Genomic DNA, 16,498 nt, shown 5'->3' on the forward strand with positions numbered 1-16,498 from the left:
GCAGCATCATGCTGTGGGGATGTTTTTCAGCGGCAGGGACTTGGAGACTGGTCAGGATCGAGGCAAAGATGAATGGAGCAAAGTACAGAGAGATCCTTGATGAAAACCTGCTCCAGAGCTCYSAGAATCTTAGACTGGGGCGAAGGTTCACCTTCCAACAGGACAACCACCCTAAGCACACAGCCAAGACAACGCAGGAGTGGCTTCAGGACAAGTCTCTGAATGTTCTTGAGTGGCCGAGCAAAAGGCTGGACTTAAACCTCATCGAACATCTCTGGAAAGACCTGAAAATAGCTGTGCAGCAATGCTCCCTATCCAACCTGACAGAGATTGAAAGGATCTGCAGAGAAAAATGGGAGAAACTCTCCAAATACAGGTATGCCATGCTTGTAGCGTCATACCCAAGTAGACTCGAAGCTGTAATCGCTGCCAAAGGTGCTTCAGCAAAGTACTGAGTAAAGGGTCTGAATACCTATACCTGTAAATTAAATACTTCCATTAAAAAATATATCTAAATTAGAAAAAAWRTWKAAAAAAGGGTTAAAAACATTATGGGGGTATTGTGTGTAGATTGATGAGGAAAACATTTTATTTTATTAATTTTAGAATAAGGCTGTAACCTAACAAAATGTGGAAAARGTCAAGGGGTCTGAATACTTTCCGAAGGCACTGTATCTATATAATTTGKCTGTATGTATTTTTAGATATAGGCCTATAGTAAATGTGTATTATTGTACAAATATATCTAAGCTACATATTATTTTGACAGAGGTAATAAACTATCCATTGATCAGCACAGCAATTGATAAAACAGGACCATGTTTGAAACACAAGTGGTTCTGAGCTTAATTCAATATTACATATTACAGTTTCTTAAGCTAACAGTAACAKAAATCAGKAATGCAGGCAGGCAGGCATAGTAACTTATCTATCTGAGCTACTGTGTCCAACACACCACCACCTGTGGTTATGTTGGGACCTACTTATCAAAAAAGGATGTTATTCTGACTTTTTTTTTCATTACATGTTCTGCTAAAATAAAGAAATACGGGCATGAAACTCCTTACTACAAGACAAAACAGCTCAATCAAGCATGAAGGTCTAAGTATAAAAGCAATGCTTGTATTTATTTTATTGTAAAAAGCATTAAAAGGTAGCTTAATGAGATWATGTCTTAATGAGATGATGTGTGAAGAATCCAATACTTTACCTTGTGTGCGGTACAAATCACATTATTKTGGAAACACCTCCTCTAATTAGTATGTTTGAGAAGGTTTGAATCCCGAGCAACTTACCTACACATAGTTTGAAGTAMAATACCAACATAGCTACTGTAGTAAGTCAAAGCTGTGTGCTGGAAAACCTTGGTAGAGCATTGGTGGAATAGGCATTGTAGTACTCATGTGAATTTCCTTTGTTTTTCGGCTTCAGATCAATGCCTATTCTCACTTAAAAYCAGTGGAGGCTGTGTTTGATGTATTTGATACCATTCCACTGATTCTGCTCCAGCCATTACCACGAGCCCGTCCTCCCCAATTAATGTGCCACCAACCTCCTGTGCTTAAAACATTGTTTTTTTGTTTTTAATAGGCCAAAGGCCGAGCCAATAAGAAGACACAGTTGCAGAATAAATTCAACCACATATATGTTTCATTACAAAACAGGAGAGCAACAACATCTGTCTGTTGAAGTCCACAAAACATATTGCATGTAACTAACAGTTACATGACCTACAGCATGGTCAAGCAAGGTAATGTTTACCGCAAGTCGCAAAGAAAACAGGAGCTGCCGCCACTATTCCAGCACCATTTTAACATAATCGAATCACTTATGCTTAATCTAATACAGTGATAACTAAAGAGGCCAAAACGATTAGTCAAATCAACTTCAGGTAAATATGATGTGGCTGTCCATGGTACTGATTTCTGTGAGTGTGTGTCAAATCAAATCAAATTTATTTGTCACATACACATGGTTAGCAGATGTTAATGCGAGTGTAGCGAAATGCTTGTGCTTTAGTTCCGACAATGCAGTAATAACCAACAAGTATCACCACCTCAAGCTGAACCTCGCAAGACGGAGCTGCTCTTCCTCCCGGGGAAGGACTGCCCGTTCCATGATCTCGCCATCACGGTTGACAACTACATTGTGTCCTCCTCCCAGAGTGCTAAGAACCTTGGCGTGATCCTGGACAACACCCGGTCGTTCTCAACTAACATCAAGGCGGTGACCCGTTCCTGTAGGTTCATGCTCTAACATTCGCAGAGTACGACCCTGCCTCACACAGGAAGCGGCGCAGGTCCTAATCCAGGCACTTGTCATCTCCCGTCTGGATTACTGCAACTCGCTGTTGGCTGGGCTCCCTGCCTGTGCCATTAAACCCCTACAACTCATCCAGAACGCCGCAGCCCGTCTGTGTTCAACCTTCCAAGTTCTCTCACGTCACCGCTCCTCCCGCTTCTCCACTGGCTTCCAGTTGAAGCTCGCATCCGCTACAGACCATGGTGCTTGCCTACGGAGCTGTTGGGAAACGGCACCTCCGTACCTTCAGGCTCTGATCAGGCCCTACACCCAAACAAGGGCACTGCGTTCTCCACCTCTGGCCTGCTCGCCTCCCTACCTCTGAGGAAGTACAGCTCCCGCTCAGCCAGTCAAAAATGTTCGCTGCTCTGGCACCCCAATGGTGGAACAAACTCCCCCACGACGCCAGGTCAGCGGAGTCACCACACCTTCCGGAAACACCTGAAACACCATCTCTTTAAGGAATACCTAGGATAGGATTAAGTAATCCTTCTAACCCCCCCCCCCCCTTAAAAGAGTTAGATGCACTATGTAAAGTGGTTGTTCCACTGGATATCATAAGGTGAATGCAACAATTTGTAAGTCGCTCTGGATAAGAGCGTCTGCTAAAACTTAAATGTAAATGTAATGTAAGTAATCTAACCTAACAATTCCACAACTACTACCTTATACACACAAGTGTTAAGGGATAAAGAATATGTACATAAAGATATTGAATGAGTGATGGTACAGACACGCATAGGCAAGATGCAGTAGATGGTATAGAGATACAGTAATACATATGAGATGAGTAATGTAGGGTATGTAAACATAATATTAAGTGGCATTGTTTAAAGTGGCTAGTGGTACATTTTTACTAATTTCCATTCACCATTATTAAAGTGGCTGGGATTGAGTCAGTATGTTGGCAGCGGCCGCTAAATGTTAGTGGTGGCTGTTTAACTTCTATGTACTCATCCCGGATCCGGGAGCACCCCCACAGTAAAAAAGCTGACTAGCATAGCCTAGCATAGCGTCACAAGTATAATACAAGCATCTAATATTCATTAAATCACAAGTCCAAGACACCAGAGAAAGATACAGATCTTGTGAATCCAGCCATCATTTCTGATTTTTAAAATGTTTACAGGGAAGACACAATATGTAAATCTATTAGCTAACCACGATAGCAAAGACACCACTTTTTTACTCCACCAGTTTTTACTCCATCAGTAGCTATCACTAATTTGACTAAATAAAGATATATATAGCCACTAACCAAGAAACAACTTCTAAAGATGACAGTCAGATAACAATTTTATGGTATAGGATATGTTTTTTTAGAAGAATGTGCATTTTTCAGGTATAAATCACGTTGTACATTGCAGCTGCAATCTGAAATAGCGTTGGAAGCAGCCGGAATAATACAGAGACCGAAGCAATTACCAAAATACTCTTCCTAAAACATTTCTGAAAAATACACAGCCTACAGCAATTGAAAGACAAAGATTTGTGAATCCAGACAATATTTCAGATTTTCTAAGTGTTTTACAGCAGAAAACACAATATATCGTTATATTAGCATACCACATGAGCTAACATCACACCAGCATTAAATCAAGGCAAAGGGCGATAACGTTATCGCCACCAAAATATATAAATTTTTTCAATACCTTCTCAGAATTCTTCGATGACAGTCCTGTACACTCATATTACACAAATGCATATAGAGTTTGTTCGAAAATGTGCATATTTAGCATCACAAATCGTGTTATGCAATGTAATCTGTCACAAACATGGCATGCATTCGGCCGGCGCCATCTTGGAAAGGCACCTATGTTTACAATTATTTATCGATTAGATTGACAAAAAAAAATACAGGTGGACAGCTAATGAAAGATGCATTGGTTATTAATGCAACCGCTGATTAGATGTTTTAAAATTACGTTACTAGAACATACATTGTGAGTCACATGCCAGCCGACTAGTGCCGCAAAAATGGCTTGGACAACTGCGTTTACATTTCCACTAAACTACGATAAAATCATAAATTAAGCTCTTATTTGGACGAGTTTCCATCAGTATCATGGCAATTGTCCTTTGTCCAAACGAATCCGTGCGTTGTTTAAACGACCTCCTCAACTCTCAAGACAACAGACTAACGATAGCACACGGCACAACATGCCAAACCTCAAACGCAATTTAAGAATTCGAAAATAGCAAATACTCGCAGTAATGAATAAACGGTTGCAAAATAACTTCCGTTATTGATTGTTCTAAACCTATATCGAATTAAATCACAGACGGATATATACTTTGACATAACGAGAGTCTTTTGAGCATGCCGATCTGTATGTCCTCCCTTGCGTCCTGGCGAGCGTCAAAAAGAAGGTCATCTCACTCCATTCCCTTTTTATAACTCTGAGAAACACCTAGAGAACAACATTCTACTTCCATTGTTACTGACTCCAGGGGAAGTCGCGGGTGCAGTTCATTTCGATCGCCATTAGGGCATACAACAGAGCTTAAACTGATCGAGATCAGAAGACTATTGTTTCAGAGCTTTCGCAGCCTGTTCCATGATTTTTCCGCTGTAGCAAAGGTCTGGTTCACCCACGACATATTAAAACGTTTAGAAACTAGAGATTTGTTTTCTATCCAATAGTTATAAATATAGCATATTGACAGCAAGAATGAGTATGAGGCAGTTATTTGAGAACGACATATTTTCCAAAGGGAAAGCAGCCCCTGTATTGAGAAAAGGTTTACGAGTCTGATGGCTTGAGTATGAAGCTGTTTTTCAGTCTCTCGGTCCCTGCTTTGATGCACCTTGTACTGACCTCGCCTTCTGGATTAGCGGGGTGAAAGGCAGTGGTTGGGTGGTTGTTGTCCTTGATGATCTTTATGGCTTCCTGTGACATCGGGTGTGTAGGTGTCCTGGAGGCAGGTAGTTTGCCCCCGGTGATGCGTTGTGCAGACCTCACTACCCTCTGGAGGCCTTACGGTTGTGGGCGGAGCAGTTGCCGTACCAGGCGGTGATACAGCCCACAGGGATGCTCTCGATTTGGATCTGTAGAAGTTTGTGAGTGCTTTTGGTGACAAGCCGAATTTCTTCAGCCTCCTGAGGTTGAAGAGGCGCTGCTGCGCCTTCTTCACAACGCTGTCTGTGTGGGTGGACCAATTCAGTTTGTCCGTGATGTGTACACCAAGGAACTTTCCACCTTCTCCACTACTGACGTCGATGTCGATAGGGGGGTGCTCCTCTGCTGTTTCCTGAAGTCCACAATCATCTCTTTTGTTTTGTTGACTTGAGTGTGAGGTTATTTTCTGACACCACACTCCCGAGGGCCTCACCTCCTCCCTGTAGGCCGTCTCGTCGTTTTGGTAATCAAGCCTACCACTGTAGTGTCATCCCCAAACTTGATGATTGAGTTGGAGGCGTGCATGGCCACGCAGTCGTGGGTGAACAGGAATACAGGAGAGGGCTAGAAGCCACCCTTGTGGGCCCCAGTGTTGAGGATCAGCGGGGTGGAGATGTTGTTACTACCCTCACCACCTGGGCGGCCCGTCAGGAAGTCCAGGACCCTGTTGCACAGGGCGGGTCGAGACCCAGGGTCTCGAGCTTGATGACGAGTTGGAGGGTACTATGGTGTTAAATGCTGAGCTGTAGTCGATGAACAGCATTCTCACATAGGTATTCCTCTTGTCCAGATGGGTTGGGCAGTGTGCAGTGTGGTTGCGATTGCGTCGTCTGTGGACCTATTGGGTCGGTAAGCAAATTGGAGTGGGTCAGGTGTCCGATAGGGTGGAGGTGATATGGTCCTTGACTAGTCTCTCAAAGCACTTCATGATGACGGAAGTGAGTGCTACGGGGCGGTAGTCGTTTAGCTCAGTTACCTTAGCTTTCTTGGGAACAGGACAATGTGTGGCCCTCTTGAAGCATGTGGGAACAGCAGACTGGGATAAGGATTGATTGAATATGTCCGTAACACACCAGCCAGCTGGTCTGCGCATGCTCTGAGGACGCGGCTGGGAATGCCGTCTGGGCCTGCAGCCTTGCGAGGGTTAACACGTTTAAATGTTTTACTCACCTCGGCTGCAGTGAAGGAGAGCCCGCAGTTGGTTGCGGGCCGTGTCAGTGGCACTGTATTGTCCTCAAAGCGAGCAAAAAGTTATTTAGCCTGTCTGGGAGCAAGACATCCTGGTCGCGACGGCGGTGGTTTTCTTTTTGTAATCCGTGATTGACTGTAGACCCTGCCACATACCTCGTGGGTCTGAGCTGTTGAATTGCACTCTATTTTGTCTCTGTACTGGGACTTAGCTTGTTTGTTGCCTTGCGGAGAGAATAGCTACACTGTTTTGTTTCGGTCATGTTTCCGGTCACCTGCCCTGGTTAAGCAGTGGTTCGCGCTTTCAGTTTCACGCGAATGCTGCCGTCAATCCACGGTTTCTGGTTTGGGAATGTTTTAATCGTTGCTGTGGGTACGACATCGTCATTGCACTTTCTAATGAACTCGCTCACCGATCAGCATATTCGTCAATGTTGTTGTTGGACGAATGCGGAACATATTCCAATCGCGTGATCGAAGCAGTCTTGAAGCGTGGAATCAGATTGGTCGGACCAGCGTTGAACAGACCTGAGCGAGGGAGCTTGTTGTTTTAGTTTCTGTTTGTAGGCTGGAAGCAACAAAATGGAGTCGTGGTCAGCTTTTCCGAAAGGAGGGCGGGGAGGGCCTTATATGCGTCGGGGGAAGTATATTAACAATGATCCAAGGTTTTACCAGCCCTGGTAGCACAATCGATATGCTGATAGAATTTTAGGGAGTTTTGTTTTCAGATTAGCCTTGTTAAAATCCCCAGCTACGATGAATGCAGCCTCAGGGTGTGTGGTTTCCAGTTTACAAAGAGTCAGATAAATTCGTTCAGGGCCATCGATGTGTCTGCTTGGGGGGAATATATACGGCTGTGATTATAATCGAAGAGAATTCCCTTGGTAGATAATGCGGTCGACATTTGATTGTGAGGAGTTCTAGATCAGGTGAACAGAATGACTTGAGTTCCTGTATGTTTTATGATCACACCACGTCTCGTTAATCATAAGGCATACACCCCGCCCCCTCTTCTTACCAGAAAGATGTATGTTTCTGTCGGCCGATGCGTGAAGAAACCAGCTGGCTGCACCGACTCGTTAGTCTCTTGAGGTTAGCCATGTTTCCGTGAAGCAGAGAACGTTACAATCTCTGATGTCTCTCTGGAATGTTACCTGTGCTCGGATTTCATCAACCTTATTGTTCAAGAGACTGGACATTGGCGAGTAGTATGCTAGGGAGTGGAGCGGATGTGCCCGTCTCCGAAGCCTGACCAGGAGACCGCTACGTTTGCCCTTTACGGCTCGCATAGGGTCGCCGGCTGGGATCAGATCCATTGTGTGGGAAGGCAAACAACTGGATCCGTTTCGGGAAAGTCATATTCCTGGTTGGAACGATGGTGAGTTGACGTTGCTCTTATATTCAGTAGTTCCTCCCGAATGTATGTAATGAAACCTAAGATTACCTGGGGTACCAATGTAAGGAATAACACATAAAAAAACTAAATACTGCATATTTTCCAAGGAACGCGAAGCGAGGCGGCCATCTTGGTCGGCGCCGGAAATACTCTGTGTGTGTGTGTGTGTGTGTGTGTGTGTACGTGCAAGTAGAAAAAGTGTTGACTCATCCTGCCTGTAGAGAAACACCAATGTCATCCTTCTCTTTCATGTTGACTATATGGTCTATGACTCTGTCATATAGTACACACCTTTAGTTTTTGTTGTCCTAGGCTACCTGGCTAAAATGCTTGAACGCTAGCCTAACTACCTTTCATGGGTGACGATGCGCCAGGCCAGCTAGTTAACATTAGCATACTACACCTAGATTCATGTTGAACTTCCATCTTCTCAGCCAAAAGGGGCACCATGTATGAATTTATGGTTGGATCAGAATCGCCATTATAATCATTGGCCAGTATGGAGAATTAAGTAAAACCTCAATACCAAATCCCTATCTCCATCCATGTCTAATTTAGGAAAGGGACAATTCTAGCTAGCTCACTAGACACCGGAAGACAACAACACAACAAGATACAACAATTTGGTCGATAATGACGTTTGGCTTGTTATGTGATAGGTCTGAAACCAAATACAAACTGGCTTCCATTGACACTTTTTTTTGGTGGGCCAGGACCATTCACAGCTGAGCTTACTCAGTTTAGCTCAACGCTGATATTTTATAATTTTTTCATCAAGGGAGGCCAAATGCTCGCTGGCTTCCCTTGCATTCAATGCTATTGGCGGCAACAATGTCCTACTCTTTCTGACCAGACAGCATCAGATAAATAAATCTACACYTACTGAGACAGAGGGGCACTGTTTCGTTCGCTCAGATGCTTTCTCTGGTAAGATACATTCAGCCTCTTGCGAATTGAAGGACATTCATGAAACACAGAGAGACGAAAGATACAGTATTTTGTATGTTTTTTTCTTGGTCAATTGTTTTGGGGAAGCCTGGCTTCTCTTAGCATCCATGAATACATGCCACTGTTCTCTACACGTAAGAGAACTCAAGCTGAGGAAATATGTCCATATTAATGATCATTACTTCATAAGTACTGGTCGTTTATTCACACTAAACATGCACTCCAGGAACTATGTAAGAGTTTAGAAGTGACTGTAGTCTACATCAAAGGCAATCACTTTGTGTAATGCTGCAGTTTTTCATTCAGTTGTTGTAGCTTTCTCAAAGGGTGAGGAAGTAGTTAAAGGAGAACCGCACTTCCTGATTTGGCCGTTACAGTTACTTGTAACGTAACCTTTAGATTACCCAAACTCAGTAACGTAATCTGTTACTTTCAGATTACTTTCCCCTTAAAGGGGAATTCCGCTACTATTCAACTACATAGTCCTTATCTCCARCACAATAACAGTGTCTATTTATGTGAAAACTGCGCATTTTTATGATCTGTGGTTAAAAAGATAAGAAAGGTCCTAAAAAATGCTTATCTGTGACATTACAGAGTAGGGTTAAAAGTAAGAAAAACTGTTATTTTAAAAACGAGTTTCTATCCAGAGGGAGGGTATTTTCTTTTTCCCCACATCACTGCAACTCTAATAATGTTTGAAAACAGTTTTTTAGTTTTTTAAAAACYTTTGATTATGTCATCACGTATAACTTTTTAACTTTATATATTTATTCTACAAAACGTAGAAATGCACCATTTTCACATACACTCCTGGCCAGTTCACATACACTCCTGTAGGAGCAGACAGTCTCCTACAGACAGTGAGTCACATGGCCGTGGCTTGCTATATAAAGCAGACAGACAGGCATCGAGGCATTCAGTTACTGTTCAATTGAACGTTAGAATGGGCAAAACGAGTGACCTAAACGACTTTGAGCGCAGTATGATCGTCGGTGCCATGCACGCCGATTCCAGTATCTCAGAAACGGCCGGCCTTCTGAGATTTTCACACACTACAGTGTCTAGGGTTCACCGAGAACAGTCCTACAAACAAAAAACATCCAGTCAGCAGCAGTCCTGTGGGAGAAAAATAGTCCTATGAATTCCGGTTCCTGTTGAGTCAGGATTTGGCGTAAGCAGCATGAGTCCATTGCCCCATCCTGCCCAGTGTTAACGGTACAGGCTGGTGGGGGGGATGTAATGGTGCGGGGAATGTTTTCCTGGCACACGTAAGGTACCTTGATACCAATTGAGAAACATTTCCATTCCCCAATGAATTCAGGCTGTTCTGGAGGTACTAGCCGGGTACTAGATGGGTGTACCTAATAAACTGGCCACTTAGTGTATGTAGACACCGGTATTGTGCTGGATATAATACAAATTTGGTTGAAAAGTGGTGGAGTTGCACATTAAGAGACATTAGAAGACACATTCATTTTACCAATTGAACAACATCTATTGCAGGGTAAATCAATGTTTACATAGCTGGACATAAATAGATTTTGCATTTTCCTTTTTGGGTTGGTTATGTAGGCTTCTTCTAACCCATTGTCTTCTACTACAGATAATAATACAATTACGCTATATCTTTAAATAAAAACGAAAGTCTGTCAGATTTGCAGTCATTCCAATTAATTCAATACTCCTTAATCTTCCTGAATACTGCTATAGGCTTTTTCAAGAAATTAGGTATAGGCCTATTGTTAACTTTTTGGTTGGTGACACTTTGATATCTTGATAATATGCAGCTGTTAAAGTCTATCAAAAGTTTGCAAGTTTAAGCATGTGTCTGTTAGGCCTATGAGCATGAATTAGATTGAGCAATAAGAGCCCCACTTGTGGTCTTCTTAAATTAAACTTGGTTTTGACAGTATGGACTGGAGCACAATGTACAGTATGAGGCAATTTAGCAATTAGGATTCGCTATCTGTAATGGTTATGAGAAATTAGGCATTGTTGCTCACTGTTGTCATATAGATAAATGCGCACATTTTTTATGTATATATTTTTGTTGTTGAGTACTCTAGTACTCGAACAGTCAAAAAAGGTCAAACGCCCATCCCTTGTCTGGAAAGAATCTAAGTATTGTTTTAAAACAAGTGCGCATGTGCCAAATCCACCTCTTCATTGTCGAACCGGAGCCTGAGGGAAGCTGTGGGTGGAGGGGCGATTTGCACATGGAACTTGGCAAAGGAGGGCATGAATTGTTGTTATTATTGTAATCCAAACCCAACCTTCATTTACTCGTTGTGACACACTCAGGTTCCAAACTCAGTTTTAGACGAGACTGACATTAGGACCAATATTATCCTATTTACACATTGTAGTCAATTTTGACACTATAATACATTTTCTGACTCATACCGATGCCATATTAGCCATTTTCAAAAGGATTAGTTGTTTTTTAGGGTCAGTCGCTCTTTAACTTTCACATAATTGCTATACATTTGTAATACTAGTGCTGTGTGTATGGAGAAGCCTGCCACAAGTCCTTGTATATAGCACCATCATGTGGTGTGTAAAGTATACTGACCAAAAATATTAAATGCAACATGTTAAGCGTTGGTCCCATGTTTCATGAGGGGAAGTAAAAAACCCGGAAATTTTCCATACGCACAAAAAGCTAATTTCTCTAAATTTCTTTGCACAAATTTGTTTACATCCTTGTTAGTGAGCCTTTCTCATTTGCCAAGATAATCCAGAAGCTGATTAAACAGCATGATCATTACACAGGTGTAACTTGTGCTGGGGACAATAAAAGAACACTCCAAAATGTGCAGTTTTGTCACACAACAAAATGCCATAGATGTCTCAAGTTTTGAGGGAGCGTGCAATTGGCAAGCTGTTTGCAGGAATGTCCAACAGAGTTGTTGCCAGAGAATTGAATGTTCATTTCTCTACCATAAGCTGCCTCCAACGTAATTTAAGAGAATTTGGCAGTACGTCCAACCGGCCCTGAATGGGGATTGGCTGACAGCAATGGTATATCAGACCATATACCACGGGTATGACAAAACATTTATTTTTACTCCTCTAATTACATGGGTAACCAGTTTATATTAGCAATAAGGCACCTCGGGGGTTTGTGGTATATTGGCCATGTACCACACCCTCTCATGCCTTATCACTTAAATATACGATGTATTTAAGATGCATTTAAGATGGCGCCGACAGAAATGGTCGCCTCGCTTCAAGTCCTTAGGAAACTATGTAGTTATTTGTTTTTTTTATGTATTATTTCTTACATTGTTAGCCCAGAAAAACTCAAGTGTTATTACATACAGCCGGGAAGAACTATTGGATATAAAAGCGATGTCAACTTACYAACATTACGACCAGGAATACGTCTTTCGCGAAGCRGATACTTTGTTCAGCTCTCCACCCTGGACATGGGATCTTATCCCAGAAGCTGACCCAAAACAATGCAATCGCCGCAAGAGAGGCAGACGGAGCKGCCTACTGGTCAGACTCAGAAGGCGAGCACACCATCCACTGCTCCCGAGCATATTACTCACCAATGTCCAATCTCTAGATAACAAGGTGGGAGACATCAGAGATTGTAACATACTCTGTTTCACGGAAACATGGCTCACTCGGGATATGTTGTCAGAGTCGGTACAGCCACCCGGTTTCTTCATGCATCGTTTTCTGCCCCTCCCAAGAGATAGAATTTGTAGATAATTGGCCCTCTTTCTGGGACTCACCCACAAACAGGACCAAGCCTGGCCTGTTGAGGAGTGACGGACTCCATCCTAGCTGGAGGGGTGCTCTCATCTTATCTACGAACATAGACAGGGCTCTAACTCCCCAACTCCACAATGAGATAGGGTGCAGGCCAGGCAGCAGGCTCTTAGCCAGCCTGCCAGCTTAGTGGAGTCTGCCACTAGCACAGTCARTGTAGTCAGCTCAGCTATCCCCATTGAGACTGTGTCTGTGCCTCGACCTAGGTTGGGCAAAACTAAACATGGCGGTGTTCGCCTTAGCAATCTCACTAGAATAATAAAGATACCTCACATCTCAAAATAGGGCTACTTAATGTTAGATCCCTCACTTTCAAGGCTGTTATAGTCAATGAACTAATCACTGATGATAATCTTGATGTGATTGGCCTGACTGAAACATGGCTTAAGCCTGATGAATTTACTGTGTTAAATGAGGCCTCACCTTCTGGTTACACTAGTGACCATATCCCCCCGCGCATCCCGCAAAGGAGGAGGTGTTGCTAACATTTATGATAGCAAATTTCAATTTACAAAAAAAAAAMAACGTTTTCGTCTTTTGAGCTTCTAGTCATGAAATCTATGCAGCCTACTCAATCACTTTTTATAGCTACTGTTTACAGGCCTCCTGGGCCATATACAGCGTACCTCACTGAGTTCCCTGAATTCCTATCGGACCTTGTAGTCATGGCAGATAATATTCAAATTTTTGGTGACTTTAATATTCACATGGAAAAGTCCACAGACCCACTTCAAAAGGCTTTCGGAGCCATCATCGACTCAGTGGGTTTTGTCCAACATGTCTCCGGACCTACTCACTGCCACAGTCATACTCTGGACCTAGTTTTGTCCCGTGGAATAAATGTTGTGGATCTTAATGTTTTTCCTCATAATTCTGGACTATCGGACCACCATTTTATTACGTTTGCAATCACAACAAATAATCTGCTCAGACCCCAACCAAGGAGCATCAAAAGTCGTGCTATAAATTCTCAGACAACACAAAAATTCCTTGACGCCCTTCCAGACTCCTTCTGCCTAGCCAGGGATGTCAGAGTACAAAAATTAGTTAACCACCTAACTGAGGAACTCAATTTAACCTTGTGCAATACCCTAGATGCAGTCGCACCCCTAAAAACAAAAAACATTTGTCATAAGAAACTAGCTCCCTGGTATACAGAAAATACCCGAGCTCTGAAGCAAGCTTTCAGAAAATTGGAACGGAAATGGCGCCACACCAAACTGGAAGTCTTCCGACTAGCTTGGAAAGACCGTACCGTGCAGTATCGAAGAGCCCTCACTGCTGCTCGATCATCCCATTTTTCCAACTTATTTGAGGAAATAAGAACAATCCAAAATGTATTTTTGATACTGTCGCAAAGCTAACTAAAAAGCAGCATTCCCCAAGAGAGGATGGGTTTCACTTCAGCAGTGATAAATTCATGAACAACTTTGAGGAAAAGATCATGATCATTAGAAAGCAAATTACAGACTCCTCTTTAAATCTGCCTATTTCTCCAAAGCTCAGTTGTCCTGAGTCTGCACAACTCTGCCAGGACCTAGGATCAAGGGAGACACTCAAGTGTTTTAGTACTATATCTCTTGACACAATGATGAAAATAATCATGGCCTCCAAACCTTCAAGCTGCATACTGGACCCTATTCCAACTAAACTACTGAAAGAGCTGCTTCCTGTGCTTGGTCCTCCTATGTTGAACATAATAAACGGCTCTCTATCCACCGGATGTGTACCAAACTCACTAAAAGTGGCAGTAATAAAGCCTCTCTTGAAAAAGCCAAACCTTGACCCAGAAAATATAAAAAAACTATCGGCCCATTATCTATTCACTCATTCCTCTCAACATTTTTGAAAAAGCTGTTGCGTAGCAACTCACTGCCTTCCTGAAGACAAACAATGTATACGAAACGCTTCAGTCTGGTTTTAAACCCCATCATAGCATTGAGACTGCACTTGTGAGGTGGTAAATTACCTTTTAATGGCGTCAGACCGAGGCTCTGCATCTGTCCTCGTGCTCCTAGACCTTAGTGCTGCTTTTGATACCATCGATCACCACATTCTTTTCAAGAAATTGGAAACCAAATTTGTCTACACGGACAAGTTCTGGCCTGGTTTAGATCTTCTTGTCGAAATAAGAAGATATTAATTTGTCTCTGTGGATGGTTTGTCCTCTGACAAATTAACTGTAACATTTCGGTGTTCCTCAAGGTTCCGTTTTAGGACCACTATTGTTTTCACTATATATTTTTACCTCTTGGTGATGTCATTCGGAAACATAATGTTAACTTTCACTGCTATGCGGATGACAACAGCTGACATTTAAAAAAAAAAATGGTGAAACCCCAAAATTGCCCTTGCTGGAAGCCTGTGTTTCAGACATAAGGAAGTGGATGGCTGAAATGTTTCTACTTTTAAACCGTAGGAGAGCAAGAGCATGGCTTGTTCTAGGTCCCAAGAAACAAAGAGATCTTCTGTTCAATCTGACAATTAATCTTGATGGTTGTACAGTCATCTCAAATAAAACTGTGAAGGACCTCAGYGTTACTCTGGACCCTGATCTCTTTTTTGACAAACATATCAAGACTGTTTCAAGGACAGCTTTTTTTCCATCTACGTAACATTGCAAAAATCGCAAACGTTCTGTCCAAAAATTATGCAGAAAAATTAATCCATGCTTTTGTCACTTCTAGGTTAGACTACTGCAATGCTCTACTTTCCGGCTACCAGGATAAAGCACAAAATAAACTTTAGTTAGTGCTAAACACTGCTGCTAGAATCTTGACTAGAACCAAAATGTTTTATCATATTACTCCAGTGCTAGCCTCTGTACACTAGCTTCCTGTTAAGGCAAGGGCTGATTTCAAGGTTTTACTGCTAACCTACCAAGCATTACATGGGCTTGCTCGTACCTATCTTTCCGATTTGGTCCTGCTTCATCAGCGTACACGTCGCGTACGGTCACAAAGACGCAGGCCTCCTTACTGTCCCTAGAATTTGTAAGCAAACAGCTGGAGGCAGGGTTTTCTCTATAGAGCTCAATTTTTATGGAATGGTCTGCCTACCCATGTGAGAGACGCCGACTCGTCTCAACCTTTAAGTCTTTATTGAAGACTCATCTCTTCAGTAGGTCCTATGATTGAGTGTAGTCTGGTCCAGGAGTGTGAAGGTGAACGGAAAGGCACTGGAGCAACGAACCGCCCTTGCTGTCTCTGCATGGCCGGTTCCCCTCTCTCCACTATGATTCTCTGCCTCAACCCTATTACAGGGGAGGAGTCACTGGCTTACTTGTGCTCTCTCCATGCCATCCCTAGGAGGGGTGCGTCACGTGAGTGGGTTGAGTCACTGACGTGATCTCCCTGTCTGGGTTGGCTCCCCCCCCCCCTTATGTTGTGCCGTGGCTGAGATCTTTGTGGGCTATACTCAGCCTTGTCGCAGGATGGTAAGTTGGTAGTTGAAGATATCCCTCTAGTGGTGTGGGGGCTGTTCTTTGGCAAAGTGGGTGGGTTATATCTTGCCTGTTTGGCCTGTCCGTGTGTATCGTCGGATGGGGCCACAGTTTCTCCCGACCCTTCCTGTCTCAGCCTCCGAATTTATGCTGCAGTAGTTTATGTGTCGGGGGGTAGGGTCAGTCTGTTATATCTGGAGTATTTCTCCTGTCTTATCCGGTGTCCTTTGTGAATTTAAGTATGCTCTCTATTTCTTTCTTTTTCTCCTCGGAGGACCTGAGCCCTAGGACCATGCCTCAGGACTACCTGGCCTGATGACTCCTTGCTGTCCCCAGTCCACCTGGCCGTGCTGCTGCTCCAGTTTCAACTGTTCTGCCTGTGGCTATGGAACCCTGACCTGTTCACCGGATGTGCTCCTGTCCCAGACCTGCTGTTTTCAACTCTCTAGAGACAGCAGGAGCGGTAGACATACTCTGAATGATCAGCTATGAAAAGCAACTGAAATTTACTCCTGAGGTGCTGACCTGTTGCACCTCGAC

The sequence above is a fragment of the Salvelinus sp. IW2-2015 genome, linkage group LG18, assembly GCF_002910315.2.
Source record: "Salvelinus sp. IW2-2015 linkage group LG18, ASM291031v2, whole genome shotgun sequence".
Classification (NCBI taxonomy): domain Eukaryota; kingdom Metazoa; phylum Chordata; class Actinopteri; order Salmoniformes; family Salmonidae; genus Salvelinus; species Salvelinus sp. IW2-2015.